This window comes from Mauremys mutica, chromosome 2, assembly GCF_020497125.1.
Source record: "Mauremys mutica isolate MM-2020 ecotype Southern chromosome 2, ASM2049712v1, whole genome shotgun sequence".
NCBI classification, from domain to species: domain Eukaryota; kingdom Metazoa; phylum Chordata; order Testudines; family Geoemydidae; genus Mauremys; species Mauremys mutica.
In genome coordinates, this window is record NC_059073.1 from 276,746,954 (window position 1) to 276,774,046 (window position 27,093).

The 27,093-nt window shown below is 44.8% G+C and overlaps 1 long non-coding RNA gene across 1 annotated transcript in view; it reads right to left on the reverse strand.

Annotated features, from left to right (window-relative positions):
* Nucleotides 1-1,543: 1,543 nt before the first annotated feature.
* LOC123364711 overlaps nt 1,544-27,093 on the reverse strand; it is a 59,976-nt gene continuing 34,426 nt past the window's right edge. Inside the window, exon 3 of the long non-coding RNA XR_006577240.1 lies at nt 1,544-1,962. This is a non-coding gene — a long non-coding RNA (uncharacterized LOC123364711). The remainder of the gene's footprint in view (nt 1,963-27,093) is intronic.

Genomic DNA, 27,093 nt, shown 5'->3' on the forward strand with positions numbered 1-27,093 from the left:
TTTATAATGAAGCCCCTTCGTTTTCAGTTTAAACCGATTTTTACTGAAAAATGTCCAAGTTTTACAAAAAGTATTGTTATTTTTTTTTCTGATTTTCACCCTACTTTTGTATCATTCAAATATATAAAAATAAGGTGTTTTATTAGGAAAATACAATACATTGTATGAGATATATGTGATAATACATTAGTCTGTGTGGATATGCAAAGCTGGCTGTTGAAGCAAGCTTATGTATTAGTCTAGAACAGTGGTTCTCAAACGTTTGTACTGGTGACCTCTTTTACATACAGATATATTGTTTTCTTAAACTCAGAGGTGGCATTGTGTTTTGAGTTCTGTTTTAGTTCTACAGCAAACCATATTGGTGAACAGAATTCAGAGTATTAATCTACTGAATACTTTTCCCCCGTCTTTCCATCCACCTAAATGAGCCCCAATGTTTACCCAGAAAAATTAATAATAGTTTTTTGCACTGATTTTCACCTGTTTTTGTTGTGGTGGTAAGAAACACTGATAAATTCCTGGGAAAAATTAAGTAAAATAAAAACGGAAAAAGAAGGGCCCTATTTATAACACAAGCACACTGAGAATTTATTTGTTTTTCTTACCCTCGTCTCTTCAGTTTGCATATTGGCAAATTAAATTGAGGGCATCACAAATCTTCTCATGCTCTTCCTTAGTCTATATAAATCTTTTGAAAAGTTATTGCCAGCCTCCTTGGTATTGCTCCTGATTTTTTATCGTTGCCAAGATGCCATGTTGCATGTTCCTTATTTTAAGTCACATTTAATGTGAGCAGAATTAATCCTAATATTGGTCCTTGTGGCAAACTACTAATCACTTCCCTTCATCCTCCACTTTTCCATTCACAAGTGCCTTCTTTCTTTGATATCCAAGCTGTCCAATCAAGTAGCTCATTCCCTTTGCTGGAGATGTTTACCTTTCAGATTAGGGTATCAAAGGCTTTCTTAAAGTGCAGGCAAATTATGTCCAAGGCTGCTTCTTATCAGCTCTGATTAGTTCTTCTATAAGATCTCCCTTTGGCAAATCCATATTGACTATTCTTAATGGAAACTATAATTGTCTAGGTACCTTTTTCCCCTGCTCTGTCTTGGTTAAGTATTTCTGGTATCTTCTCCATATGTTGTTATAGCTTCTCTTCTGTACACTAGTACTCCTATTGCCAAGGATTTTATACACATTTACTGAACGTTTTCTCTTAGAAGGTATTAGTGGGATCCTTTTCAGGAAAGATGAGGGCAAGAGGCTTTGGGGAATGGAAAACCTGTGTGAATGAAGGAAAGAAAGGAATGAAGGAGAAAAGAGAAGGAAGAATCAAAGTCCAGTTATTGGTTTGCCAAACACAGGAGATTTTTAATTAGGATTCACAGTTACATGCGGAAAAGTTCTATTCTTCAGGTTCATCCCATTGCAAGTGCAGAGTATAGTCTCCTCACTGTAGAATATCAGAAAGCAAATGTAGCATCACGTTACTTATTTTGCATTTTCTGCCATTAAATAGCTGCATCTTCACAATTTGCATTTCCTTTTAGGCCTCAAGACTGAAGTGCCCTGGAATGTCTTGCTCAGTCACGAAGAACTAGGCCAAACTTTCAAGCATGGGTCACTGAAGTTAGGTACCTAAGTGAAAGTGGCCTGAACTTCAGGACTGCTAAGCACTCACAGGTCTGACTGAAGAATTGTGGGTGCCCAGGTGCCTTTGAAAATCAGACTCTGTATAAATAAAAACAACAAATCAAACCAGGAAAAATATGAGACAGACAAGGTAGGTGATGTAATGTCTTACCTTGTTTCTCTAATATCCTGGGACCAACCCGGGACCAACAATACTGCAACCAGGCTTCTCTTTTGCACTTCTTAGTGTATCCACTCGATTACTTGCCTACTTCTTCCAGGAGAGATCACATGGAGAGGCTGACTCCTTGCAGTTCTCTACCTGGTCTGTGGGAGGAGTACTTTTAAAAAAAACTATATGCACCCTTTAATCCCATCAGGTTTTACCAGAGACCAGGACTATAAATATGGGTGTCACCATGGACTACAGTTCCCAGCTTGCTCTGCTTTCCTTGATATCAGAGAGAGGTTGACTGGGAACTACTGCTGAGTCAACCTTGTCTCTCATTCATTAGTAGGATAGGGTGTTCCAGCTCACCCTGCCCATGGAACCTTAGCCTTCTCCCTAAAGCCATTAGTATCATAGTGCACTACGTTATCTCCTAGTGCCTGGGGAACCATGTGGGACTACAGGAGGTTATCCTCCATCTCCCTCTTTCCTTTAGACATGCTATAGCAGCCTTTGGCAAGCAGCACGTGTCATTTATACAAAGAGTGGATACTGGAATCATGATGGCATGAATATATCAGTAGTCATGTAGTATGTGTGTGTGTGGGCAGTATTCACCCAACTTATTTAACTACTGGCCAACTCTTCACCAAATGGAAAAATGTGGTTGAGAAAATTGTCCATTGCACACAAGAAATTTCTGGATGTTAATCAAAGGGAACTGAGCCTTACTAGTTTGTATGGTATTTCATAACTATTGCTGATGTTATCAGATTGCTGCTTAATTCCTCATCTGACATTACTGGATTTATCCTAATGTTAGATTAATAAATGCACAGCCTTCCTTTGTAAGGCTATAATTGTCTGATATTTCAGTACTTCTGTCTGTAATGGTCCACTGTCATTCTTCAAAGAACTTCATGTGCTCATATTTCTATCATCTACATAAGTGAAAAAACAATAAATCAGAGTTGAAGTGCAGAAGTATAGAGTGTTTTGATGTTAGTTCTGCCTTGTTCTACTGCATTCAAAACAAAACAAAACAAAAAAAAAAACAAAAAAAGAAAAGAAAAGAAACCCAAAACAAACTGCTTCTATTACATTTTTATTTAGTCCCCTGAAAAGTGCCAGACTGACTGTCCATTTATCCACCTAGCAGCCACAGCACAAGAAAGGGAAGTGCACGTTTTGCACGTTCGCTTGCAAACGTGCATCCTTTTAGCTTAGAGGAATCACTCTACAGATGAGATGCTAGTTCAATCTTTACCATCTCCAAGATTGCCAGTTAATACCAATTATCCTGGTGGTTTTGTGACATGGACACCCGGAACTAAACTGTGACCACCAATTTTTTTCATGGAGATCTCCAAATACCTTTCATATCAAATGGCTTGTTTCTGGCTGATGATGGCTGGATAGATCAAATGGCTGGGCACATTGTGCATACGCTGATATATATAGTAACTAATAGATAAGTGATAACAATTGGAAGTCTATACTGAACTGGTTTAGATTTGAATGAGCAATTTAGATTATGTCTACACTATACTGTAGTGTGGACTGTCGGAGGTGTGAATTGCAGAGTGCACCAAAGAATTGCACTGAAATGCCCCATGTGGATGCTGTTGGCACAAAGTACCAGATACCTAGTTTGCATTAACATACTGCTCTTTCTAATAGTATTAAATTAACATGAACTAAGTACCTTTTAATTTACGCCATTAGTGTCCAGATGGGTCAATTACAGCACAACTCTTTAGTGTGGTCTGTAATTGACACCCCTGTAGTCCACACTGTGGTGCAGAGTAGACAAGCCCTTAGGTGTTGTAAACAAGACATGAGAAGTAATTCTTCCGCTCTACTCCACACTGATTAGGTGCCAGCTGGAGTATCATGTCCAGTTCTGGGCACCACATTTCAGGAAAGATATGGGCAAATTGGAGAAAGTCCAGAGAAGAGCAACAAAAATGATTAAAGGTCTAGAAAACATGACCTATGAGGGAAGACTGAAAAAACTGGGTTTGTTTAGTCTGGAGAAGAGAAGACTGAGAGGGGATATAACAGTTTTCAAGTACATAAAAGGAGGAGGGAGAAAAATTGTTCTCCTTAACCTCTGAAGATAGGACAAGAAGCGATGGGCTTAAATTGCAGCAAGGGAGGTTTAGGCTGGACATCAGGAAAAAATTCCTGTCAGGGTGGTTAAGCACTGGAATAAATTGCCTAGGGAGATTGTGGAATCTCCATCATTGGAGATTTTTAAGAGTAGGTTAGACAAACACCTATCAGGGACCGTCTAGATAATACTTACATGAGTGCAGAGGACTGAACTAGATGACCTGTCAAGGTCCCTTCCAGTCCTACGATTCTATGTGAAAGGTTGTGTATCCCATTACCAACTTCTCAACCCCATAAACATGGTTCTTTATGCAGTATATTCTTCTCTCACCTCTCTTCCCCTGTATTTTTAAATACTTGTTTATCTTTTGTCATAAGACTCTTAGATGAGTTGACTTCATTGGGAAGAATGAGGGCACAGGCCAGCTGAAAATCAAGCCATGTTTATTTAGGTACCTAACTTAAAGAGCCCAAATTTGAAAATTTTAGCTGCTCTTAGCAGGAAATGAGAAAGGAACTTTTGATCTATACATTTTTCACATTAAACAATTTCAATTCCCTTCAGTAGAAACAAATTATCATATAGTGCTGCTGTTAAAAATCATAAGTAAAATACAGAAATATTTTTACCCTGCTTTGCTATGGTCACAACAAACAAACACACATACATATTGGGCTGGATCCCATATTCCTCATGCAGGCAACACATAAACTGGCTTCAGCAGGGTTCTTGTCTGCATGAGGCATCCACGATCAGGCCCTGAAGTTGTGATATCACATTATATAATGTTATATTTCTATATCAGTTCTGAACATTTCCTCTGTAGGAACTTCAGACCATCTTCTTCAGAGACATATATTTTATACAGCTCTTCCTGCCCCTTGTACTCTTGTTCAAAGACAAGATAAGCTATTTTTACAATGAGCCAGCAAGCATTTGTAAGCATTTGATACTCCAAATATTCCTTAATTGAGTTTAGATGCATTCCGTGCATTTTTACACCAGCATCAAAGCTAATGTCTTCCCGGAGATAAGCAGTTTCTTCTCATATTTCAAAAAATCATCACATATTTTCAGCAAGCTTTGAGGAATAAAAGCTACTGGACTGCAGTGTTGTCATAATAAAACAGAAAGGTGCACACAGGTATTGTGATTCAAAGGTGACAAGTGCTGAACAAACAGTGTGTAAAGGCTTTTTTCTGGCTGACAATGTCCATCTCAGGCTGTTATTGCTCTTGTTTGATCATCTTTTAAATTATTATCATAGTTGAAGCAAATGAAGACAGTCATCACACTTTGATACAGAAAAAGTACAATGAAGCCTGAAGGAAGCTTTCATTGCCAGTTGATATTCTGTTAATAGTGTGGTTCATGTGAGAAGAGTCAGGATATAAATGGTATCCCATTTCCCACTTTGTGAGTCAAAATCACACCAGCGTAAACCCAGAGTAACGTCCATTGACTGAATTCGGCAGTTGACATCTTTTGTTCCAGATTTATATTGATGTGACTGAGAATAGAATTAGAATTTTTGTGTACCTCCTTTTTGTTTAATTTAATGTTTTTAACTGACTGGAATAAGTACCTTTTCACCTGTCCTTAATTTTGAAAAGCGTGACAACTAAAAAGCCGATTTCTTATAATAAAACCACTGCTGCCATCTGAAGCCAACTTAGTGAAACAGAAACACTATTTTTAAAAAAGCAAAATATGAGAGGACGTAAGTATTCCTTTGACGTCTGCTGTGCTGAGATTTAATGTTTATTGTTGTTTTTGTTTTGCTAAGGTGGGAGAAATGTAGGGTAAATGTAGAAAGAAAATGGGATCAGATACATGTGTCCATTCCTATGTAAGATATGGTGATTAGGTTAGAAACAATGGTATTGTCTTGGTACATTTTAAATTGTACTGCTAGTCCAAATGATGACAGGGCAGTATCACTGACACCAATCACTGACCTATATGGACACTAGAAGGGAATCTAGTATTTCATACGACAGTGTCATTGGTGTATGTGTTGGGAGGCAATGTGGTACAGTAGAGAGGGTACAGGATTGGGACTCAGGAAACCGGATTCTATTTCTGACTCTGCCGCTGCCCTGCTGTGTGACCTTGGGCAAGTCACTTCACCTCTCTGTGCCTCTGTTACACAGGTGAGGCTCGTCAACCATGGCAGGCAGTCCACCTAGGAGAAGAGAATTCTGATTGCAAACCAAGAACAGCAAGCCCTGGTCAGCTGGTTTGTAAAAGTTGTGCCACTCATACACGCTTGATGGGTCTTCACTGCCAAGTCCAGCGAACAGGACAAGGTGAAGCGGTGTCAATGGTGTAGGGATTCAGCAGCAGAACTAGAGGGAGCCAGCAGAACTACAGTCTGACCTCCCCTCATGTTGCCAGGATTCATTGGTTATGTCAGTGAGCCTCCCAGCCCAGGTAGACAGACTAGTCCTAGTGTGCTAAAAATAGCACTATGGATGTTGCACCTCTGGTAGACACTTGAGTTAGTCACCTGAGCTCAGACCCAGGAGCTCAGGTGAGAGACCAAGCTGCCACTCACACCACAACATGCACACTGCTAGTTTTAGTGTGTTAGCTCAAGCCTTGCTTGCATGAGTCCACCTACCTAGGCTGGGAGGTTCACTCTCAGCTGCAGTGTAGATGTACCTATTGTTATATTACAATGACTCTTAGTTTTTTATGAGAAGTAACAGGGCACATTGAACTCCAGGGTCTTAGCCCTTGTGGGGTTTGGCATGATTCCAGCACTGAGTGACAGTTGTGCACAGCACATCCCACTTGTTGATTTTTTTTATTTATTTTCCTGCAGGCCAGAGAGGATTCCTCAGCAGACTGATGATGCAGCAGCAAATTCATTGGCCATTTAAAAGCTTGATAGCCTTTCAGTGATTAAACCTTTCACTTTTACTGGTGAAAGTCCGCAACCCTGAATTTTCCATTTGTATTAATGATAAGTAAAGTTGATTAAATAAATTGCAGATATATTACCCAATTTCTTTGATTTTGTAAATCATTTGAAAACCAATTCTGGGTTCTGCAAATACCTATATATATATATATTGTAAATTTTTACCAAATTGTTTTGGACAAATAATTTTCCTCTTATGAGTTTTTTATGGACTCTTTCCTTATTCCCATTCCTGCCCCTGCTCCACCCCCGCCCAACCTCTTCCTGTCCCATTCCGTACCCTCCCCTGAGCGCCCCTGCTCTCGCTCTGCCTCCTCCTGCCCCTGCTCCCCCCACTCCCCTCCAGCGCCTCCTGACTGCGCTGAACAGCTGATCAGCAGCGGGCCGGAGGTGCTGGGGGTGAGGGTGAGGAGCTGATCGATGGGGCTGCTGGTGGGCGCTCAGCACACACTATTTTTTTTTCTGTGGGTGCTCCAGGGCTTGGAGTTGGCACCTATGGGGTGTTGGGCGGGGCTGTGTGGTATGGCATGGGCCTGAGGGAGAGGGACATGCTGGCAGCACAGGGCTGGGCAGGTCACTGTGTGTCTGGCTGGTTTGTAAATAGTGCCCTCGCACTGAGCTGGATGGAGCGGCGCCGTGGCTGCCATGCCATGCCCCATTGCCCCTGGCTGGCCCCTCACTCTGGGGACTGACCTCCCCACGCCATGCTCCATTGCCTCCATGGGGGCCCACAAATATGTTTGGCACTGGGCCCACAAAAGGCTAATCCGGCCCTGCTCAGGTGCTCCCCGGGGCTGCTGCTCCGGCCACCCCTAGGACTACTGCTACCCTGGCAGTCTCCAGGGCCAGCCACATGGCCGTGCTTGAGCAGTCCCCAGGGCGCAGCAGCTGGTGCGGCTGGCCGCGGGACACCCAAGCAGCTGCAGAAGTCATGGAGGTTGCTGAAAGTCACCGAATCTGTGATTTCTGCGACCTCAGTGACCGAATCGCAGCCTTACTCACATGGTATTGGTTTTGCTCTCTGATTGGATGACTGACCATTTTTAAACTGCAGCACAATGAATGATTAATAGTGAATACTTCTGTTCATGCATAAAACACTGTGGTTCACATTTGAATATTGGTATTTGAATGAAAAACAGCTGTTCAACTACATGAACATACATCCATGCAAACAAAAATCTGTTCAGGTGAATATCTGTGAATAGGACACAAAACAGAATAGACTTGGCTGATATGAATATTCTTTGGAATACAAATACATATGTTTGGGAGATTTTTTCAATATACAACCAGCTGGACTGGTAAGTAACTGAATTGTGCTAAATCACAGTGTTGAAATACTGGTCCCTTTTGAAGTCAATGGACATTTTGCCATTGATTCAAATGGGGCAAAGATTTCACCCTAGGTTTCACTTGTAACCTCTTGGGGCCTGATTCTTTTACACGAAGGCCACTTTACATAATGAGAATCAGGCCCATGGTGTATTTTTACATCTCCAGCCTCTGTGGTTCCTCTCATAGTTGATGCCTGTTGAGTTGATCTCTCTGCCTCTCATTGTAGTGGCATGCTCCTCCCACATTTTTGCCTACTGTCATAGTTTCTGCACCTTTTTGATTTCTCTCTCTCATATCTCATTATTGTTTCAGATAATGCACCATTTTAACCAATCCTAAACTCTACATGTTGCATCAAAGATTAGTCAGCTGGTAATACTTAGCTGACTGCTAAGCATACCTGTTAAAGACTGATATCTGTCATCAAAGAAACACTTGAAAAAAACCTTTCCACATTTTGTCATGGTTTTTTTATTAGAGCTGGTCAGAAAATATTTTTTGTCTTGTGGAAAATTTTGGCTTCTTGGCAAAAAATCAAAAACTGAAATATTTTGGCCTCTGTAGGCTAAACTTCCTGACCAAACTATACCTCCCATGAGCCACCCTGGTCTCCCTACTTTGTGAGGGGACATGGTGCATCATTAGAATCACGTCGCTGCACAGCATAATGGGAGATGAAGTCTCATGGGGGAATGTGGTTCATAGAAGAGAATGGGGACATTAGGCAACTGAACTACAACTCCCATGAGGCAGTACAGCACTTACAACACATATCATTTTTCATCTCTAGAACATTTTACAAGCATTAAATAATTAAGAGAGTGCTGGAAGTCATTAGATGGAAGAGAATAGACTGTGCTGTGGTCAGAACAAAACCCAGATTGAAAATGGGCAAGAGCATAGTGTACAAAGTGACAGGATTGTCACTGAGATATGGCTACTTGCAGTGAATGGGAAGACCTTATTAATAATGTGATATTAAGTATTATTAAGTTCATCAAGTTAAATTGTTTTAAATTCATTGTCTGTTTTCTGCACACTGGTATATGTAATAAATAATGTATTACAAGAAAGGATTTCTTCCAATCAGAGCTAGCATTTTTTGCTTTTATGGCCGCAAAGCTGCCAAAAAAAAAATAGTACATAGTATATCCATGCACACCAGCCAAATTCTCTGTTGCTAATTTTCTTTAGCTTATTTAAAGACTGGAAATTCAATGAAGCATGTTTGTACAACTAAGGTCTACTGTTGATATCAAGTTGCCCCAAAGTCCAGCTTTGGGCTTTGGAAAGAACCATGTGGTTTCTGAAGGTTTTTTGACAGGATAAAAGAATGTAAAGGAGTATTTGTACTAAACAGATTAAGTTGTTTGTAAACATGTCCCTTTTAAATTAAGTGGTGGTGAAGACAAAGAAAGTACTTTGTTGTTATCTGCTGGATTTGTCTTAAGTCAAATGGACAAACAAGTTAAACAGCGGATCCTCTTTAAATCCCTAATGGCTGTGAAGATTAAATCTGAAAAGGTCTGTAAAATAAGTAAAAATTAAATTACTTAAATTCTTTTGCTCATTTACTTTGGCTAAAGCTTCCTCCCCGCCCCCCTTCACTTTTCTCATTCAGCTTTGGGGAACTTTGTTTTCAAACCACATTAGCATGGAGACAAATATTGCACAAGAATTTCACTTCTCTGCCGTCTTGTCACTTGTGATGAATAAGTCCTTGCTTAGTAAGTGGTGGTGACACATTATTGTGGCAGCTTCTGCACTTCAACAGAAGGATAATTAATCTTGCTATCAACACTGCTAAACAGGGGAGGATCACTCAAAGTTTTATTTCATAATGCTGCTTTGTGTGAGGTGGGATGCTTCCATTTGAAATAGTTGTCCATGAGTCATGTACTTCCTGTGATTAGCTTTTTGTAATCATTTGGTTCTTGAATTGCAGGGCGGGGGTAGGGGGTGGAGGGAGGGGAAATACACAGGCTTTGTGTAGTTTTGATGTGGCTCTTTTATGCTGCGTATGTGTGTTTGTGTGTGAGATGTACCCACCACAAAAGAGAAACTAAGGACTGACATGGACCAGCACTGGTATGTATGTGCAAACTCTCTCAGGGCCTAATCCTAAGAGTGTCTTGCATCCCACTGACTCCAACAGGACTGCAGGAATGGGTGAATATGTACTACAGCTGCTGACATATCATCTATTGGAATGAAAAAATATTCTGTTAGCCAGCCAAGAACTGACAGCATTAAAACTATTAGAAAGGACATAGATTGCTATTTAGCCAATCAGTTAATATTTAGCAATCATCACTTTTTTCTGAATTCCAGCATTGTTGTAGCAATAAAATGATGACAAACCAGAGAAGTAAGCTAACAACAGATTTGCTTCAACTGCCTTTTCACTCACTTTAATAATAATAAAATAATAATAACCCTTGCTTCATTCATATGTTAAAGAGGTGCTAATCTAAGGTCACAAATTCCAGTTGGCTAATTATTCTGCCTACCTAAAATTCCCCTGTAGTTTCATTATTTAAATAAAGCTATTCTTTCACTTTTTGTCCTGAGCTATTATGTGGTGTCTGTTTAAAGACTTATATTGTTAAAAACAAATGTGGCCATTTTCTGCTGCTTACAACTTAACACATAAAACTATAGCTGTGCTTCCAGCTAAATCTCCACATCTTCCTGCAGCTAGAAGCAGAAGATAATCTTTAATCAAATGCCTGTTCATTTGTCATGTCGTGATAGAACAATGAATATCACTGAACATAACACAAACTGGAAAGCACATACCCAACATTTTCTATCACCAATGAAGGGGTGGGGTTTTTTGCTGGTGGGTCTTTCCCAGACATCTACACATGACCTCTTCCTTTCTGCACTTGGCATAACCTTTGAGCAGTCCACAGGAATTGGGCTTTTTCCTAGCCTTTCATTTCTGCTCATGCTTGCTGTTTCCTACCACCCTGATGTGTACCATACACCTGCCAACGGTGCACAGTAATTGAAAAGGTCAGATGTTTAGCCCCTCCCTTCCAACAATACTAATTACTTCTTTCTTAATTAATGGTTGCGTTGGGGCTTCCAGCTAGAGCCAAGGAAGAGGGATTTGTAGTCATGCCAGTGGCTGTAGTCATTGCACTTGTAGAGTGCTGAGCCAGGCAGAATGCTTCTGGGCCCGCTGACATGTTTGGAAGTAGCACATACATATATCTCCTATTCAGAGGAGTAGACCACGACCCCCCTGGTGCCCAACACCTCACACCGTCCTCCTATCCATATCTCCTTTGTCTGGTGAGGCACCTGTGGGTATTCTGCTTTGCCATCTCTTTGTACTCAGGCTCTGTAAGTGTAGGCATGCAAGCTGTTCTCTGTGCAAGTAGACATGGAGGCAAATGGGATCTCTATACTCACCCCTTGTGCACCCATGCTGCTGCCAGACTTTATCCATAAATGTCTGCAATATTAATATCACCCTTTTCAAGGACCACTGTATCAGTGCTGCTATCCAGAGGTGACCAGCCTGTGAACCAATGTGTCTTGATAAGTGCATTTATTTTTATCTATGTCATTATTTTCAAAACTCTTGCTTAGCACTTTGGTCAACTGAAATCTAAACCTGCAACCAGCACTGCAGTAAGAGTGGACAGAAAGTACGGTGAGCAGAATAAATAATTTTCTCTTGTTTTTCCAAGCCAGTTTATGAAGATAAAATCAAAGCATTTAAATGATCAGGTTAATCTGTTTCAATTAATAATTTATACTCAGTTCATCACTAGCATTATTGTACTGTCAATGTTTACTTCTGAATAAAATCATTTTAGCAACAGTGGGCCAGATCCTCAGCTGATGTAAATTGGCATCTGACCATTAAAGCCAAGGTAGATACACAGATTTTTTACAAGCTAAGAATCTGGCCATGTATTCTGATCAAACCTGACTCCAGTCTCTCCTAGCTTTTGCCTCAAATCCAGTTTCTGATTTTTGGTTGATAAAGGTCCCATGGCTGTAATTCAGTGTTGAAACTGAACAGCAAATTAATTTTAAAACACAGATTCAAATGTACTTGAAGTGACCAACCATAGAGATTTGACATGCATCCTTCATGGGAAAAAAGAAGGGAAATAAATTATCCATACATTATTCAAGAGGGTTTTGTTTAGAGATTTTTATAAACTTACAGGTGTCAGTCTTATATTTTTATTGAACTATTGCATGTAATCAGAAACCAAAAGTAAATTGTGCCTCACTTAATCACCTGTTTCTCTGAGGTGGTGAGGTCCTCAGTTCCCACTGATGTCAATCAGAGGGTGCTCAGCAACTTTGTTACTGGTTGAAGTTGTTTCCCACTAATGATGATTTAGCATTTTTCATGTTAATAGATTAGTTGGTATGACAGTGCAAAGCATAAGCCTAAAAGAAAAGAGCTACATAGCTGGCAAAGATTCTTTTCATGGGTTTTTGTCAAAATACTATTAAAATATACAGTTGTGGTGTTAAGCAATTTATTAATAAGCCTATTAATACCAGGAGCTTTTTTCTTGAGAGTCTGTTAAGAACATCAGTGTTTAAGATGCTATCCACACAGACTTAATGCCAGGAAAAGCAATCCCATTAAATTGGACCTCATGAAATATTTATGAGGGCCAATTTAAAATTAATCCTGGCATTAAGCCAAACCAGGCAGTATATTTGCTACTGTATTAAAAAGAAGAGGAAGAAGAGAGATTTTTCACAATAGTAATCTAGCTGGATTTTAGCATGATCCTAACAATATTTTTAATAATGCAGCTGTTATTTTTGGCACAAAGAAACACTTCTCTTTCATTACCAGTTCATGCAAAAACTACACTGAGTGTCTCGTAGATTCTAAATGTCGTCCTTCTGGAAGATGGTTTATGTTTTTATTTTACAGTGCTTAAATCTCTGTTTTTGAACAAATTATTTCCCCCACGATTTACAAAAGAAACAAAGAGAGGGATATTACATTTGCAAAAGTATTTAAGGGGACTTGGGAACCTAAGTTCCATTTTCAAAGTGACAGAGACATTTAGGAGGCTTTCGATAGGACTTTCAATAGGACCAGAGGCTTTCAGTGGACCTCAGGTTTCTAAGGGCAAGATTCATAGATTCCAAGGCCTGAAGGGACCATTGTGATCATCTAGTCTGACCTCCTGTATAACACAGGCCATAAAACTTCTCCAAAATAATTCCTGTCTGAACTAGATCACATCGTTTTAGAAAAACATCCAGTCTTGATTTAAAAATTTCCAGTGATGGAGAATCCACCACAACCTGTGGTAAATTGTTCTAATGGTTAAGTGCCCTCACTGTTAATCTAGAAAGGTACTTAGGCATTGCACTGCTCAGCAACACCTAACTCCTAGGCACCCTGGTACCTAGTGAAAATCTCAGCCCCGAGTTAGGTGCCCAGGCTCCCCATAGGTGCCTAAGAAAGGGATCCTCAGAAGCAGAGTAATGCAGAGGAAGGGAGTGAGGCCTCAGCCCAGCCCCCTTCAAGGTTATTTAGGCACCTGACTCCCATTGATCTTGGTCTCTAGGTACTTATCTCAGCTTGGGTTTCTCAGCCATGAAACCTCTCCTTGGTTTAGTTAATCTCTCTGTCTCTGGCCCAGGAATATTTAGTTTTTTATACAAAGTGGAACAGCTTCAACAGGAGAGAGACCCACCCCCGAATACCATATTGGGTAGAACATTCACTTGGTTGAAGTCCAAATGAAGCAGAATAGGGATTTGAACTCAGGTCTCCCACCTAGGCAAATACCCTAACCGGTAGGCTGGGATACACACACATTTCCTGACCTACTTGCCTGCAATTGTTTTTTCTGAAGGGCCTGATCCTGTGGGCATACTCTGAGAATGCCTATGAGATCAGACCCTGCTGGAGAAAAGCCAGGGGAACATCTACTTTGAGAATCTTGCTCTTGGGCCTCTGGGTCTTGGGCTTCAGCGAGGGCTCCAAGCAGCTCATTAGCTGAGGGGGGTGGCAGCAGGACTCAGGCAGTTTGTGCATTCCTACAGGCAGAAACATATGTGTCCAAGGGATTTAAACACTGGTGGATTAGGTGGACCCTGAACTGTAGTTTTGAAAATGTCATTGGGACCAAAATGTTGGATTTAGGCACCTAAAGAGGTAGTCAGGTGACTAAATACCTTCGGGAATCAAGCCCGAAGGGCTTAAGTCAATACAGAAATGGGACTTGATTCCTGATAGCACATTAGATCCCAGTTCTGCATCCATTTGAGTCAAATGGAATTTTATTCATTGTCTGCAATAGGTGCAGAAGCAGAAGCCTTAGAATGGAAACAGTGAGCTGTCACAGAAGGGTGACATATTTAAGAAAGAATGAAGTAGAGCTTGTCTTAAACCTTTTTATAGGTTGGCCAAGGGGCCACCTGTTGGCAAAACACCTAGGGCACAGATTGGGAGTGTTCCTTATAATGTTTGGAAAGCACCTAACATATTGTGGGTGCTGAAAGAGATACAAGTAATAGATAGCAATAATAGCCTGGGCAACTTACGTTGCATGGGTCTAGAGATGGTTTTGAGTATTAAGAGATTTCCTTAATTATGAACTGTTTCTTGGACACAGTACAGGGGGATAGAAACCATTAAAATTGAGTCGTATTTGGCTCAGGAACAGGAAAGAGAGTGATAAAATAAATAGTGTGGGAATGGAAAAAGGTAATAAGTTGGTAATGGCAAAGTTTTGTATTATATCCCTTGTGTTTACTTTGTGTATAAATTATGTTTTGATTATTTCTTTCCTGCCCTTCAATTTGGAGTGACTTCAGAACTCATAAAACAGAGAGATTTAAGGCGTCTCTACATAGCAAGTTAATCCACAGTAAGCCAGGGTGTGAATCTGCAGCACACCGGCTTACCAGGCAGTAACATCCCATGTGGACACTGCTACAGTGCACTGAAAGTCCTGGAGTCTTTGACTTTCCGTGCATTGTAGCAGTGTCCACATGGGACATTCCTGCATGGCAACTTGCTGTGTAGACAAACCCTAAGAGAATGATAGATTATCTGATGCTTATTGAACTCACTGGGAGTCTTTCCAAGTTGTGTTTGTTTTGTTTTATGGAAAATTGGGAACTAGGCTGAACTGAAACAAAAACTCACTCCTGAGTTTTAGGATTTGAACAGATCACCAGAAATGATCAGCTGCTGTATCTCAACTCTCAGCTCCATCGCTCCCCTAGTCAGTCTCTTTGCTTTCCCAGTTCACTGTCCTTCACACTCCCTTTGTAGCCTTCTTTCACAAGGGTCTCCATGCTTTATCCCACACTTCACCCTACACTTAGCATGGTTTACTGAAATACGGCTATCATTCCATTCTCCTCTCTGTCCAAAATGTATTATCTGGAGTAGGATTTTTAAATGAACCTAAGGAGTCAAGTAGAGCAAGGTGGCTTTTTGGAGGTTGGGGCAATTTGCTCTCCAACTATCCAGATGACCAAGCCAAGAGAGCAAGGACCTTCTGGTAGGTGTTACCAGAAGCTGTATGCAGAAAGGGTGTGTCTGAGTGTATACCACCTACCTATCCAGATTTAAAGGATTATTTGAATTACTCCATGTTAACTGGAAAGAAAGTGCAAAACTTTCTGTCAGAGAATGCTGAGCTAAATTAAATATTGGGTACAGTGGTACAACACTGGGCAGTAAAGGAAACGGCAAGAAGTTTAATAACGACTCTCTGCCAGTGAGAATCATTGACCGAAAGGATGACTTCATGTCTAAAATGGTAATGAGGGCTGTTCACACCTAAACTCTATCCAAAGACTATCCATAATATGAATAAAAGAGCACCAGCCAAGGAAAGGGACAATGTGTTCTCATCAGGCTTGCATACCCTGCGAAGCTAAGAAGTACCTTTCAAAATGAGGCCAGGGATAGACACAAACATTTAGAATGTCAGGCTTTTATTATTGTCTGTCTCAAAGAAATTGTAGCCAGGATATTTAACTCTATCAGCAAGGGGTTACATGGTCTTAGCTAGAGATTAATTGTGCCACCTTCTTTGATTTCCTTTGGTTTACTGTCCATTTTCTATAGATAATCTTGTTTTTGTCTCATAGTGTATAGGAATTGGATAGTATCGAGCTAAATAGCTGGGAGCCCTCTAATGGGCCTCTCTGTCTTCTACTGCAGAAGCCACAAGAACCTAACATAGGGTGACCATATGTCCCGATTTTATAGGAACAATCCCAATTGTTGGGTCTTTTTCTTATATAGGTTCCTATTACCCTCCACTCCCTGTCCCGATTTTTCACATTTGCTGTCTGGTCACCCTAACCTAACAGAGCAGAAGTGTATATATGTAGCTAGGACTTTTATGTTTGTTTATAGTTGGTAAACATGGTTATTTGGAACCCAGCAATATTAGTGTGGCTTCCTTGTATTCTTAATGTTATGTAAGAAGGAAGACTCTACAACTTTAGATATGTTAGGCCTCTGGACTGTTATTTTGAGGAAAGTGCTATGAACCACTCAGAAAAAAGGAAAATAAAAAACTCAAGACACAGAGCTGGTCTACACACAAGGTAAGCAACAGTAGAATTCACCTTTTTCTTGTGGGCTCCACACACATCTGTCTCCCACAGTAATATTCCTGTGTTTATTTAGCAGAGTTGTTCCCCTCTTCTGAGCCTTGCAAGTGCTCATCAGGGGAGTTAAGTTGATGCGGAGGCAGTTTTGGGCATGGCTACACTTGCGAGTTAGAGCGCATTAAAGCAGCCCAGTGCGCTCTAACTCACGACCCGTCCACACTGACAAGGCATGTAGAGCGCTCCGACTCCATGGCTAGAGTGCTCCTGGTACTCCACCTCGGCGAGTGGAATAACATTTGATGCACCCCCACTGGAGCACTGAGCGCCAGTGTGGATGCCATGGTCTGTTAATGCGCTCTGATCGGCCTCCAGAACTGTCCCACAATGCCTGTTCTAGCCACTCTGGTCATCAGTTTGAACTCTACTGCCCTGCCCTCAGGTGACCAACCATCAGACACACTCTTTAAATTCTCTGGGAATTTTGAAAATCCACTCCCTGTTTGCTCAGCCAGGCGTGGAGTGCTCTCAGCGAATCTTTCCAGGTGACCATGCCTCCACGTGCCAGGCGATCCCCAGTATGGAGCAATGGCGAGTTGCTGGACCTCATCAGTGTTTGTGGGGAGGAAGCTGTCCAGTCCCAGCTGCTCTCCAGCCGTAGGAATTACAATACCTTTGGGCAGATATCAAGGGACATGATGGAAAGGGGCCATGACTGGGACGCACTGCAGTGCAGGGTTAAAGTGAAGGAGCTGCGGAATGCCAACCGCAAAGCCCACGAGGCAAACTGCTACTCCGGTGCTGCCCCCGCAACCTGCCATTTCTACAAAGAGCTGGATGCGATACTTGGGGTGACCCCACTTCCACTCCAAGTACCATCATGGACACTTCAGAGTCCAGTTCAACAAGGCAGGAGGAGGAGGAGGAGCAAAGCGGGAGCGACGGTGCTGAGGAAGAGGAAGACACCCTGGCATCCCTAGATGCATGCAGCCAGGAGCTGTTCTCAAGCCAGGAGGAAGGTAGCTAGTCACGGTGGCTGGTACTTGGGGAAGGACAAACACCAGAGGAGGTTCCTGGTAAGTGGCTTTTATTTTGGGAAGGAAGTTATTCGGTGCGGGCTCTTGGGGTGAGGAGGGTTAGGGCTGCATGCATGCCTAGATACAGAATAGGGCGTTAATGTGCTCTCTCACATCGCAGTGATCTCTTCAAAGGTCTCAGCCAGAAGTTGGGCAATGCACTTGCACAGGTTTCATGGGGGAGCCACTGTGGTCCTTGTCCCAGTAAGAGCGGGGGAACTATTGCTGCAGACAGGCAAGCTGCATATGGGCTAGGGCGGAAGCCTCATTGTAGTAGAAGACCCTCCCTTGCTTCCCAGGTTACCCTCAGCAGCGAGATATCTTCCAGGACAAACTCCTGTGAAAAATGTGGGGACAGTGTTCAGTATAAGGGCCCCCTGCAGCTGTTGGCTCTCCCCAAGGCACAGAAATCCAGAGGACAGTACGGCCATGAAACAATCAGTTCCCCTTGACCCTGTGCCTACTCACCATTTTGGGGCTCCAAATGTGCACTCGCTTTGGGATGGGCAAATTATGCTATTGTGTAGACTGTGCTTGCCCTGCTTAAGTACGGGGGAATCACTGCTCTGTCTGGTGTGAACAATGCTGCCTCTCTTAAGTGTTACATTTTGTCTTTGCAGATTCAACCCTGACAACTCAGCTGTCTGTGTTATCACCGGCCGAGAGGCTGCAAAGAATCAGGAAGAGTCCACGTAGAAGCAAAGAGGACACGTTGAATGAAGTCATGCAGCACTCCCTTAATGAAAACCAAAATGTGCAGGAGTGGCAGGAGAGTGAAAGGAGGATCCGCCAGCAGAACGCAGATCGCCGGCACCAAATCATGGAGCGGCTGATAAGCATCATGGAGTGCCAAGCGGACTTGATCCAGGCGCTCGTAGCCATGCAGGTGGAGCCTGCCCCACCTACAGCCCTTGTCCCAGAACTCTTTTCCCTTGTGCCCCCATGTCACCTCCAACCCACTTTCCCCATGTAGTGGGGTGGTTACTCGCTCCTGCCCTGTGGGGCTTGAAACAGCCCAGGAGGGGGCTGTGGCTGGGGCAAGAAGCCTGGGCTGATTGGGGGAAAGCAGGCTCAGCTGTGGCCATGCCCCAATCAGGCTCAGCTGTGGCCATGCCCCAATCAGGCCCAGCTGGCCCCTATAAGAGGCAGTGAGCCAGAAGCCCAGTCAGTCCCCCTCTGCTTGTAGAGGGAGAAGGGCCTGGCTGCAGGGACCTAAGCAAAACACCTAGATTGGGAGCAGGGCTGGGGAAGGGCCAGAGGAGCTGGGAGCTCTGGCCTGGAAAGCCCCAGGCTGAAGACCTGACTATAGGCTGAATAGGTGCAGGGTTGCAATGGGGCAGCCCATGGGGAGACAGAGGCAGCAGGGTCCGAACCCCTTTGCCTGTGATGAGTGGTTTATACTTCAGTCTGCCCCAGTGAATGGGGGCTAGATGGAGACTGGGCAGTAGCCAAGACTGAGGCAAAGTGGGGATAGTGGGTAGGGGTTCCCCTGGGACAGGGAGACCCAGAACTGTGGGGTTACTGCCGGGGGCAGCACCCAGTTAAAGGAGCACTGGGGTCCTGGGAGGGACATGGGGGCCAGCAGTGGTGGCGAGACACTGGCCTAAAGAGGGCACTCCAGAGGTTGGATGCTAATTCCCAAGGACAACCAGCAGGAGATGCCGTCAGGTGAGTCTGCACACGCTTACACCCCAACATCTGGATTCTTATCGCCACCAGCTGCTTCCAACACCTGTAGGGTCACTACCCAGCCCTGAAAACTACGACCCTTACACACTGCACTCAACCCCCATCACCATGCAGTACAGCCAGCCTGAAGTGCAGCACTCACTGCACAGCACTCCAAACAGGAAGGCTGAGTATGATAACAGGACATACACAAACCTGTGTACTATTCCCCACCCCACCCCCTTGCCCTTTCTGTTTCCCAAGCAGTTGTGTTTCTGTTCAATAAATGGATTTTTTTGCTTTGAAAACATTCTATATTATTGCATAAAGTAAAAGATACCTTAGCCCAGGAAAGCAACAGGCACTGCAAGTCAGTGTATCATACGTAGCAAACACAGATTCCTACTAACATTGGAACCACTGCACTTCACTCCTGTGCAGGGCACCAGACATTACTGGTGGCTTTCAGCCTCAAATTGCTCCCTCAAGGCATCCCTAATCCTTGCAGCCCCACGCTGGGCCCCTCTAATAGCCCTGCTCTCTGGCTGTTCAAATTCAGCCTTCAGGTGTTGAACCTCCGAGTTCCATGCCTGAGTGAATCTTTCACCCTTCCCTTCACAAATGTTATGGAGGGTACAGCACGCAGATATAACCAGGGGGATGCTGTTATCTGCCAGGTCCAGCTTCCCATACAGAGAACGCCAGCAGCCCTTTACACGGCCAAAAGCACATTCCACAGTCATTCTGCACCAGCTCAGCCTGTTGTTGAACCGCTCCTTGCTGCTGTCAAGGCTTCCTGTGTAGGGTTGCATGAGCCAGAGCCAGGGCCGCCCAGAGGATTCCGGGGGCCCGGGGTCTTCGGCGGCGGGGGGGCCCTTCCGTTCCGGGACCCGCCGCCAAAGTGCCCCGAAGACCCGCGGCGGGAGCCCCCCACCGCCGAATTACCGCCGAAGCGGGACCGCCGCCGAAGCGCAGCCCGGTCTTCGGCGGTAATTCGGTGGCGGGGGGGGGGGGTCCCCGCCGCGGGCCTTCCGGGCACTTAGGCGGCGGGTCCCGGAACAGAAGGGGCCCCCTGCCGCCGAAGACCGGGCTGCGCTTCGGCGGCGGGTCCCGGTCCCGCCCCCGGCCCCGACGGTCCCGCTCCTCCCCCCCGCTCCGGTCCCGGCCCCAGCCTCTTACCGAGCACGTCTCCGGCGGGGCCTGAGCTCCGTCCCGCTCAGAGCCGCGTGGTGAGGGGGCGGGGCTGTGAGCTCCACGCCGAGCGGAGGCAGCTGCCCCGCCCCCTCCCCACGGCGCTCTGAGCGGGGCGGGGCTCAGGCCCCCGTTGGAGCTCCCAGCCCCGCCCCGCTCACCACGCGGCTCTGAGCGGGACGGAGCTCAGGCCCCGCCAGAGACGTGCTCGGTAAGAGGCTGGGGCTGGGGCTGGGGCTGGGGCTGGGGCGGGACCGTCTCTGAGCGGGGCGGGGCTCAGGGGCCCCGCCGGAGACGCTGAGGCTCCAGGAGAGGGGCGGAGGCGGGAGCCTCCGCTCTTCTCTTGGGGGCCCCTGCGGAGCCCGGGGCCCGGGGCAAATTGCCCCCTTTGCCCCCCCCCTCTGGGCGGCCCTGGCCAGAGCATGAAGGGGTAAGCGGGGTCTCCAAAGATCACAACGGACATTTCGACTTCCCCTATGGTGATCTTCTGGTCTGGGAAAAAAGTCCTGGCTTGCAGCTTCCTGAACAGGCCAGTGTTCTGAAAGATGCATGTGTCATGCACCTTTCTGGGCCAGCCTGCGTTAATGTCAATGAAATATCCACGGTGATCCACAAGCACATGGAGAACCATAGAGAAATAGCCCTTCTGATTAACGTACTCGGAGGCTAGGTGGGCTGGTGCCAGAATGGGAATATGCATCCCATCTATCGTCCCTCCGCAGTTAGGGAAACCCATTTGTGCAAAGCCAGCCACAATGTCATGCGTGTTACCCAGAGTTACGGTTCTTCTGAGCAGGATGCGATTAACGGCCCTGCAAACTTGCATCAACATGATTCCAACAGTTGACTTCCCCCTCCAAACTGGTTAGCTACCGATTGGTAGCTGTCTCAAGTTGCCAGCTTCCAGATTGCAATAGCCACCCGCTTCTCCACCGTCAGGACAGCTCTCAATCTCTTGTCCTTGTGCTGCAGGGTGAGGGCGAGCTCATCTCACAGTCCCATGAAAGTGGCTTTTCTCATCCGAAAGTTCTGCACCCACTGCTTGTCATCCCAGACTTGCATGATGATGTGATCCCACCACTCAGTGCTTATTTCCTGAGCCGAAAAGCGCCGTTCCACGGTGGTGAGCATGTCCATGAATGCCACAAGCAATCTTGTGTTGTATGCGTTACTCGAGTCAATATCATCGGAGTCCTCACTGTCACTTTGGATCTTAAGGAATAACTCGACTGCCAAACGTGTTGTGCTGGCGAGACTCGTCAGCATATTCCTCCGTAGTTCGGGCTCCATTCCTGCAGACCGAAAGGGAAGACAGAGCGCGCAGTATAAAAAACGTTGAAAGATGGCGCCAATTATGGACGGAAGCAGAGGGATTGCTGGGATGTGAACCGATGCATCATGCCCTGCATCCCCTGCCCCCTTCCCACAAGCCATAGCACCAGAATGCGAAGAGGTGCTCTATGGAATAGCTGCCCACATTGCACCGCTGCCAATGCTGCTGCAAGTGCCGCAAATGTGGACACGCCAGTGCGCTTGCAGCTGTCAGTGTGGACAGACTGCAGCACTTTCCCATCTGCACTCTACGAAGGCGGGTTTAACTCAAAGTGCTCTACATTTGCAAGTGTAGCCATGCCCATAGATGCACACTGCGACCAAGATAGCTTCACTAATGCAGGAGCAAGAATTCCTTTCCCTGCAGTCCCTCACTACACCACTCCTTTCAGCAGTGACCTGTCTGATAGCCTTTCTGAACTCCACTGCCCAGAGGGGTCACAATGACCGAAAGACCCCTCTGCTTTAAAAAGGGCTGTTATGTGTCACAGGATTTACAAAGCACAAAGGGGCATTGCAAGTTAACACATACTCAGGAGAACATCACTTTTTACCAACAAAAACTTTGTGCCTCAGGCTTTAGCTTGGTCACCGATTTCCTAGGGTTGTGGGCAAGGTCGTCCTTAGAAGATGCAGGGCCCGGGGCAAATCAGCCTGTATGGGCCCCCCTTAACATTTTTATACAGGTGCTGAAGTCCCTTTCCAGGTTCTCATATCAGGGACGCTCTGGCTCAGGGGGACCCCAGCTCTGAGGAAGCCCAGCTGGGCTGCTGGCCCTCCAGCCTCTGCAGGTTTGGTGTGTGACTTGCCCCTGGTCTGCAGCTGCAGACTGGTGACCCTCAGGCTCTCTGCCCCTGCCAGCCCACCTGGTACTGTCCAGCTGGGCAGGATTGGTGCTCAGGGTTGGGGGCCTTGCTGCAGACCTAGTGTGCAGCGTGATCGGGGCACCCCGTGGTCGGGGACTGGGTAGACCTCGATTCCCTTTCAGTGGTTGCAGCTAGGACGTGCCACGTGGGCCTAACCGCTCCCTTGGGCTCCCCTGAGGGAGCAACTCCACTGCTGGGACTCCCGGGCCCTGCAGGGACATGTGTAGCTTCGCGCTGCCAGCAAAGCTCGGGGCCGAGCCCACGTTACATTCTGCAGGTGTCTGTGTGTGTAAGTGCCGCAGCTGGATAAAGCCAGCCACAGGCCTGACCGGCCCGCTCTGCGCAGGGCCAGCACTGGACCTCCCATCAACCCTCTGCTGAGCTCCGCACAGCCCCAGCAGCAGCCCGCAGGGGCAGGTGCTGCAGAAATCTCTTCCCACCGGTGAGTGCAGGCTTGATCCTTGCTGCCAGTGCCAGGCCCCCCACTATCTCCCTGGGCCATCCTGGCCCCCCAGGTACCCCACCCCAGGCTGGCCTAGTGCCCCCCGCATGAGACATGCACACTGAAGCGTGGGACCCCACAAAGCATGGGGCCCGGAGCGGTTGCCCCGATTCGCCATACTCAAGGGATGGCTCTGGCTGTGGGGCAAGCAGCGTGTGCAGACATCGCTAAGACTTCTGTAAGGCCTTTGACATTTTGATTAAAAGCTAGAACACCACAAAATTAGCATGGCATCTATGGATTAAAAACTGACTAATGGAGTTGGTGTGTTTCTAGTGGGGTCCTGCAGTGACTGGTTCTTAGGCTTACTCTAGTTATCTTTTTTTATTGGTCACTGGAAGAAAACAAAAAAATCATCACTGATAAAGTTTGCAGGTGATGCAAAGTTTGGAGGAGTGGTAATTAATGAAGAGGATGGGCCACTGATACAGAGCAAGCAAACAATATGCATTTTAATACAACTAAATGTAAGTGGATGCATCTAGGAACAAAGAATGCAGGGCATACTTACAAGTTGTGGGATTCTATCCTATGAAGCAGTTACTCTGAAAAAGATTTTGGGGTCATGGTGGATAAACAGCTGAAGATGAGCTCCCAGTGTGAGGTTGCAGTCAAAAGGGCTAATCTGATCCTTGGATGCATAAACAGGAACATCCCAAGTAGGAGTAGAGAGTTTATTTTACTTCTCTATTTGGCAGTGGTTTGATCACTGCTGGAATACTACATCCAGTTCTGGTGACCACAATTCAAGGATGTAGATAAATTGGAGAGGGTTCAGAGGAGAACCATGATAGTGATTAAAGTATTAGAACACATGCCTTATACTATAGTGATAGACTGAAATAATTCAATATGTTTGGTTTAACAAAAAGAAGGTTAAAGGGTGACTTGATCACAATCTTAAGCACCTACATGGGGAATAAGTATTTGATAATGGGCTAGCAGACAAAGCTATAACAAGATCCAGTGGCTGGAAGTTGAAGCTAGACTGGAAATAATTTTGTAACAATGAGAGTAATTAAATGAAGATTGGATTCTATAAGATATGCTCTATGAAAAGTTTTGGGAAAAAAAAGACCATTTTGAATCCTTCAGAATGAAAACATTTTAAATATTTTGTGTAACTAGATTTTTGATTTTTTTCTAGCACCTCTACATGTTACTATTCCTAGCTCCTTATTAGGCATCAAGAAAAGGGGAGCCTGTAAACAGTGGCTTTTACACAAGATTAAGAGAGATCTACAGGAAGCTCTAAGAAACAAGAGAAGAGAATATAAGAAATCTGGTATGGTCACAAATAAAGACCTCAGACAGGATTTTTCTCTGTTCTGTTAATTGCAAAGAAGGGATTCTTCAGTTTTGGGGGAGTTTTAGTGTTTGGTGGAATGTATGAGGAAACCTTAAAATAAAATGGCTGGATGACAATATTCTGACTGAAATAAGGCTTCACATTTGTTTTGTGAGGGATTTGAAAGAAGAGCTGGTGAGGTTCCAGCTCACTGAGACGTTGAGGGAGTTGCAGACATAAAGAGCAGAACGGAAGAAGGCACAAAGACCAGAATGAGAGGAGAGATGGTTTGTAACTGCACCGCCCCAGAAGCAGCCCAGAGATGAACTGTGATGCAGAGAGTCACAATCTTCCCCTGCTGTTCCTTTTTTCTGGGGCACAGGTGAGTAAGTTACTTCATCCCTTTTTACTGAGCAGTTTACTCCCAGTTGTGTGAACAGGAAGCTATTCTGGCCAGTGAGTTGGGAAGTCGATGCAGAATAAGAGCTCCTCTCATTACCTGCCCCGTCCTTGCACACTTGGTCTCAGTGAGGACAGGGTGTAGTCCTTGCTTTCCTCCCCAGAGCCAGAGTTACCATCTGAGCAGGGGAGTAGTGAGGGCCTTGCTTAGATGTGCAGAAGAATAAGAGGAAGTAAGAGCTCTGATAATGTAGACCAGACTGAATTATGAGAAAGGGAAGATGCAAATTAGGGTGTCTATAAAGAAGAGGTTGCAATAATTAAGGTGGGAGATAGCAAAGGCATGGAGCAGTGTTTTGCCATAGGGACAGAGAGGTCGGGTTTTGGTTTTGAGATATGCTTTCAAAAAATAGCTGGCGTGGATGTGTGAGAAGGAGAGAGAGAGGAGATAGATTTTCATCCCTGGTTACTAATCTGGATGGCAGGGATGAGAGTGGTGGTGTCAAAAACAGCGAAGGTGAAGGGAAGAGGAGAGACTCAGAAAGATAAGCTCCGTTTTCACCAGGTTCAGTCAGCAGTGGGATATCTGGGATATTACATCTAGTAAGTCATTGACACAATACTTCAGCTTCTATTAGTAGCAGACCTCAGAACTATCACTTAGCTTCTGCATTATCCTGGAAGGTCCTGAAGTCCCTAGGTGCCTAAGTTTCTACCAGTGACCATGCACATAGCTGCCTCAGTCTAGGCATTTGGGCACCTATCTCACACCTATGTCTTGGTGGGATCCTCAAACTAGGCATTCCTCCACCTCTCTTGCCTGCCTGGCCTGGTCCAGTAAACATTCGCAGAGCATGATTAAACCCACAGTAGGAGGAGGAGGTGCCTTATACCTTTTAGACAAGTGATTAGAGCACTCATCCAGGACATGGGACACATTGGTTCAATTCCCCCTCCTGCCTGATATAGAGAAAAGGATTTGACCTTGGGTCTCCCTTCTCCCAGGACAGTGCCCTAGCCACTGGGCTAAGGGACATACAGGGGCAGGTTACTCTCAGTCTCTCCTGTGGAAGCTGTTCCACTCTGTATAAATAACTAAATATTCATTGTAATGGGGAGAGTGGAACCTGAGTCTTTTACACCCCAATTGAGAGCCCAATCCACTGGGCTATAGAGTCACTAGGCTACAGACCTCAATGAATATTTAATTAAATTAGTTACTTAAACCGGAACACATCCTAGAATTAAGTAGAATAGAATCGTATAATTGTAGGACTGGAAGAGACCTCGAGAGGTCATCTAGCCCAGTCCGCTGCACTCATGGCAGGACTAAGTATTATCTAGATCAGTGGTTGGCAACCTTTCAGAAGTGGTGTGCCGAGACTTCATTTATTCAATCTAATTTAAGGTTTCGCGTGCCAGTAATACATTTTAACTTTCTATAAGTCTATAATATATAACTAAACTATTGTTGTATGTAAAGTAAATAAGGTTTTTAAAATGTTTAAGAAGCTTCATTTAAAATTAAATTAAAATGCAGAGCCCCCCAGATCAGTGGCCAGGACCCAGACAGTGTGAGTGCCACTGAAAATCAGCCCATGTGCTGCCTTTGGCACGCGTGCCATATGTTGCCTACCCCTGATCTAGATCATCCCTGACAGGTGTTTGTCAAACCTGCTCTTAAAAATCTCTAATGATGGAGATTCCACAACCTCCCCAGGGAATTTATTACAGTGCTTAACCACCCTGACAGTTAGGAGGTTTTTCCTAATGCCTAACCTAAATTTCCCTTGCTGCAGTTTAAGCCCATTGGTTCTTGTCCAATCCTCAGAGGTTAAGAAGAGCAATTTTCCTCCCTCCTCCTTGTAACAATCTGTTATGTACTTGAAAACTGTTATCATGTCTACTCTCAGTCTTCTCTTCTCCAGGCTAAACAAACCCAATTTTTTCAGTCTTCCCTCATAGGTCATGTTTTCTAGACCTTTAATCATTTTTATTATTTTTGTT